Below are 6,059 nucleotides of genomic sequence, written 5' to 3'. Positions count from 1 at the left end.
CCCCTCCTCCTTTCTACTCAGCCATTCCTCTTCTAAATGATTTTGTCTTTTAAAAGTGAATTTGAGTTCCACTCATAACCTTGAATAAAGAGAATAACCTTGAATACCTGGAGTATTCAGTCTTCTGAACCGTGGGCCAGATCCATAGCTAAGGTAGGTCAACCTAGCTGCACTGTCCTCAGTGCCAAAGTACTGCATTTGGGGATCTGACCTTTTAATGGCCACCTATTTAGTGCAACTAATAAATCAAGTATAACGTAATTTCCAGCACACCAAATACAGTCGTGAGAAATGCAGCTATGTCATTTCTCCCATATGTTCAGATAAAGTCATAGTGTTTTCATTTGTATGCTTTCCTACATCTGCTGGAAAAAGCAAAGAATATCTTCTACTACAGAAGGACACATGAATACAAATCACCATCATTACCATAAAAGAACCATGTAGTATTTTTAGCAGATCATTAATTAAGACAAAAATTAATAGCACAGATAAAGACTAGTTAATTTAAATAGTTCCTACCTCTGATAAGATACCTTATCTACTTCATTATAACGTTGATCTGTTCTCTATATTTTTAGCCATAAGAGAAGTATGAGTGTTGTAATTAAACTGGATGATATGCAGTTAGCCTAAATATATCTGTCCAGAATAGCAGTACATTAGAATTTTGATGCAAAAATTAAATTCTGTTGAATTTTCCCAGTTTGAATTTCCATTCATTAATTACATTGTTATTTATATCTTATTGTGGGTTTTCTCTTCTTAATGTGTATTTATATGATGTGTATTTTTATCTGAATTATATTTAAACCAGTAGTACTTGGTTTAATAGGGCTCCTAGACTCATAACTTACAATATGAAACAAAATACACGTCTTTCCAAAAGTGTAACTAATGAGGTTGGATACAAGTGAAATTCAACACTAAATATGAAAATCCCTTTTTCTCAAGGACGAAGATTCACCAACTCATATATCATTTTTATTTTTAGTGGATTAGAGTAGGTACAAGTCCTCAACAATTATTTCTGCAACTTTGAAGAGCTGAGAAAGACTGAATGAATTAGCCAGCACTGCAGAAGTTCTCAAATTAAGTGCAAATACAGAGTATTCAGAGGCTTGTATTTTTAGAATAAAAATTATCTGAATCAATTCATATTTATGTCCCTTAATTCACTAACATAATTTAAGCTTTGATTTTTAAAACATATTTTTTCGACAGAGAGAGTTTAATTTTTTCACCAAAATGCACCGTTGCACTCCTGTATGCCAAAGTCCTTAGGACAGAGCCATGTTGGAATAATTTTCTTTCCAATACATGTTTAGAGTTTCTATAAAACACCACATAGCTAAGCTGTAATTCTAAAAATTATTCGGGAAAACACTAAATCATAGAATCATAGAATGGTTTGGCTTGGAAGGGCCCTTAAAGATCGTCTAGTTCCAACCCCCCTGCTATGGGCAGGGACACCTTCCACGAGACCAAGTTGCTCAAAGCCCCATCCAACCTGGCCTTGAACACTTCCAGAGATCGGGCATCCACAACCTCTCTGGACAACCTGTTCCAGTGCCTCACCACCCTCACAGTAAAGAACTTCTTCCTTACAGCTAATCTAAATCTACCCTCTTTCAGTTTAAAGTCATTATCCCTTGTCCTATCACTACATGCCCTTGTAAAAAGTCCTTCTCCAGCTTTCTTGTAGGCCCCCTTTAGGTCCTGGAAGGCTGCTGTAAGGCGTCCCCAGAGCCTTCTCTTCTCCAGGCTGAACAACCCCAACTCTCTCAACCTGTCTTCATAGGAGAGGTGCTCCAGCCCTCTGATCATCTTCATGGCCCTCCTCTGTACTCGCTCCAACAGGTCCATGTCCTTCTTATGTTGTGGGCCCCAGAGCTGAATGCAGTACTCCAGGTGGGGTCTCGTGAGAGTGGAGTAAATGGGCAGAATCACCTCCCTCAACCTGCTGGTCATGCTTCTTTTGATGCAGCCCAGGATACGGTTGGCTTTCTGGGCATTGTATTAGGAAGTGTGGGACCTGGGCATGACGTAAATGGTATAGAATAAGGGGTGGATACTGTCCTGGTTTCAGCTGGGATAGAGTTAATTTTCTTCTTAGTAGCTGGTATAGTGCAGTGTTTTGGATTTAGTAGTAATATAATGTTGATAACACACTGATGTTTTTAGTTGTTGCTAAGTAGTGCTTATACTAAGTCAAGGATTTTTCAGCTTCTCATGCCCTGCCAGCGAGAAGGCTGGAGGGGCACAAGAAGTTGGGAGGGGACACAGCCAGGACAGCCGACCCAAACTGGCCAAAGGAATATTCCATACCATATGATGTCATGCCCAGTATATAAACTGGGGGGAAGGCTGGCTGGGGGCTGCTGTTCGGGGACTGACTTGGCGAGTGGTGAGCAATTGCATTGTGCATCACTTGTTTTGTATATTCGAATTTCTTTATTACTATTATTATCATTATATTATTATTGTTATATTATTATCATTATTATTGTTATTATCATTACTATTTTCTTTTTTTATGTCCTATTAAACTGCCTTTATCTCAACCCACGAGTTTTACTTTTTTTTTTTGATTCTCTCCCCCACTGGATGGGGGGAGTGAGTGAGCAGCTGCGTGGTGCTTGGCTGCCAGCTGGGGTTAAACCACGACACCAGGTCATGTTGAGCTTCTTGTCAACCAACACCCCCAAGTCCTTCTCCGCAGGGCTGCTCTCAATCCACTCATCGCCCAGCCTGTATTTGTGCTTGGGATTGCCCCGACCCATGTACAGGACTTGGCACTTGGCCTTGTTGAACCTCATGAGGTTCGCATGGGCCCACCTCTCAAGCCTGTCAAGGTCCCTCTGGATGGCATCCCTTCCCTCCAGCGTGTCGACTGCAGCACACAGCTTGGTGTCGTCAGCAAACTTGCTGAGGGTGCACTCAATCCCACTGTCCATGTTGCCAACAAAGATGTTAAACAGTGCCCGTCCCAATACCGACCCCTGAGGAACGCCACGTGTCACTGGTCTCCACTTGGACATTGAGCCATTGACTGCAACTCTTTGAGTGTGACCATCGAGCCAATTCTTTATCCACCAAGTGTCCATCCATCAAATCCATGTCTCTCCAATTTACAGACAAGAATGTCACGCGGGACAGTGTCAAATGCTTTGCACAAGTCCAGGTGCATGATGTCCGTTGCTCTTCCCTTATCCACCAATGCTCTAACCCCATCTTAGAAGGCCACCAAATTTGTCAGGCACAATTTGCTCTTACTGACCTGGCTAGCTCAGTTGGTAGAGCATGAAACTCTTAATCTCAGGGATGTGGGTTCATGCCCCACATTGGGTGCCAAAAAGGACTGTCGCGGTTTAACCCCAGCCAGCAACTAAGCACCACACAGCTGCTTGCTCACTCCCCCCCCGGTGAGGATGGGAGAGAGAATTAGAAGAGTAAACGTGAGAAAACTCGTGGGTTGAGATAAAGACAGTTTAATAGGCAAAGCAAAAACCGTGCACGCAAGCAAAGCAAAACAAGGAATTCATTCACTACTTCCCATCGGCAGGCAGGTGTTCAGCCATCTCCAGGAAAGCAGGGCTCCATCAAGTGTAATGGTTACTTGGGAAGACAAACACCATTTCTCTGAATGCCCCCCCCTTCTCCTTCTTCCCCCAGCTTTATATGCTGAGCATGATGTCATATGGTATGGAATATCCCTTTGGTCAGTTGGGGTCAGCTGTCCCGGCTGTGTCTCCTCCCAACTTTTTGTGCACCCCCAGCCTACTCGCTGGTGGGGTGGTGTGAGAAGCAGAAAAGTCCCTGACTCTGTGTAAGCACTGCTCAGCAATAACAAAAACATCCCTGTATTATCAACACTGTTTCCAGCACAAATCCAAAACATAGCCCCATACTAGCTACTCTGAAGAAAATTGACTCTATTCCGGCCAAAACCAGCACAGTCAATTATGAAGTAGGGATCTAAGATTGAGTATAAGTAAGACCAGAGACTTTTTTTCCCCCTTCTTTCATTTAGAGTGATGTAGTGAAATTTCAGCTGTAATGGGAAAGGTTTGAAGGAAGAAAATGTCTGCGTTGGCTTCAGGGACTTTGTCTCAGCTCCACTTGACAGATGCAATCATATTTTTGGGCAGAGTTCAGCAGCAGAGCATCTCGATTGCATGCAGCAACATTTCCCCTAACAGCCTGTTCAGTTAGAGTGGCTCCCATGATGTGCAATGCCATCCATGGTATATTCACTTAGTTTTCAAATGTAACAGAACTTGCAATAACATTTGCATTCATTTGCATTTCAGTGTTGACATGAAAAATACTGGAACTAGTTATAAAAGAACAGATATATTTGGCCATTTTCCATTTTATGACTAAGAAGCCCCATGGAGGGACTGCAGTGATTGACAGCTTCTGATAGTTACTTAAAAAGATTAAGGTGCTTTGGTTTAGGCCAATTTATGTCCTTCCGCAGGCAATCAAAACTCCCATGAAATCATTAGGACCGGTAAAGAGGTTTACTTTACTCACATTTGCCTCAAAACCTACAACTCCCAGTTGTGTCTTTACACTTACCACAAACTGTTCTCAGCAAGAAGAGCACTGCTCCTTGCTCGTCAGATGCTCTCTGACAGGTGCATTAAACATCAATTCTCATGTCTGCAACTCAAGCACTAAAACACATATCACTGTCTAGGTTGGGAGACTACCAGCTGGGTGAGAAACTGGCTGAGTTGTCAAGCCCATGCATGGCCAATGTGTTGTGCTCTACCTGAATGCCTGAACGCCTGAAGCAGGTGAAGCACCTCAGGACACTATCCTGGGACCTGCTCTGTATAGTATCTTTATTAGTCAACAGGAGGAGGAGGCAGAATAAACCCTCATGAAGTTTGTGGGCAGTGAGCTGAACCTGAGCCAGCAGTGAGCCCTGGCACCAGCGACAGCCAACAGCATCCTCGGCTGTGCTAATAGGGAAGGGATTGTTCCCCTCTACTCAGCGCTTGTTAGACAGCTTCTGGTATACTCTGTCCAGGAAAGACTCTAGGATAAACTGGAGTGAGTTCAGTGGAGGGAACCAACATGCTCAGGGGGCTGGAGCACTTGCCCTGAGAGGAGAGGCTGAGGGAGCTGGGCTTGTGCAGCCTGGAGCAGAGATGGCCTTGGGGGAACCTGACAGCAGCCTTGCAGCACCTGCGTGGAAGTTCCTGAGAAGATAGAGCCAGGCTCTCTACCGAGGTGCATGGTGGGAGGCAAAAAAAGTCAGTATGAAAAATCGGAACAGGTTTCCCAGAAAGATTTCATAACCCCTGTCCTTGCAGGTTTTACAGACCTGCCTGGCCAAAGCCTTCAGAAACCTGGTTTTAACTTGTCATAGACCCTGTTTTGAGCAGAAGGTTGCAGTAGAGGCATTGTGAGTTCCCTTCCAGCCTGAATGATTGTATGACTCTGTGATGCTACAGAGCTGGATAAATTATTACAGTGGTAGGTAGGTTTTGCTTTGAAAATTAAGCAGAAATGCTCTATAGATTAACATGTCGGCCTCAACTTATTTCCAACAATGCTAGCAATTCTTCTTGCATGAATTACTTTGTTTCCTTTCCCACTTGATGTGCCTTTCATTTAGGGTCAAAGAATCTGCTTCTGCTTTTTATTCCGATATTGCTACAACTTGTGACAATATAAATCTCTATTATAACATCCTCGCTCCCCTCAGCCTCTCCCAGGTACTCCTCCTTCTCCCCTCTCTTTTTTATCTTCAGCATTTTCAACTGCTGTGACATGATCAAGCTCATTCATAAAAACATCTGGCCTCTAAATCACTGTCTATCTCTTGTTGCTCAGTGCAGTCTTTACGTGGCATGTGTTAGAAATCACTCGGGGTAGTTGAAAGCTTCCTCATTCTTTCTATTTTTTAGCATGTCTCTAAAGCTTTCACAGTTCCTTACAGACCCTTTCACAACAGCACTCCTAACTATCAGCTTTGTTTCTGCCTTAAGTACCCACATCTCCTTCTTACACTCAGTATTTCTCCTTTGATGAAGGAACAGTTG

The 6,059-nt window shown here is 43.2% G+C and overlaps 1 non-coding gene across 1 annotated transcript; it reads left to right on the top strand.

Moving 5' to 3' along the window:
* Positions 1-3,278: 3,278 nt before the first annotated feature.
* TRNAK-CUU (transfer RNA lysine (anticodon CUU)) lies at positions 3,279-3,351 on the top strand. The gene has a single exon. It is a non-coding gene; the product is annotated as a tRNA-Lys (tRNA).
* Positions 3,352-6,059: the final 2,708 nt, after the last annotated feature.

This window comes from Gymnogyps californianus, chromosome 3 (genome assembly GCF_018139145.2).
Source record: "Gymnogyps californianus isolate 813 chromosome 3, ASM1813914v2, whole genome shotgun sequence".
NCBI lineage: Eukaryota > Metazoa > Chordata > Aves > Accipitriformes > Cathartidae > Gymnogyps > Gymnogyps californianus.
This window is presented reverse-complemented; position numbering and strand designations above follow the sequence as displayed.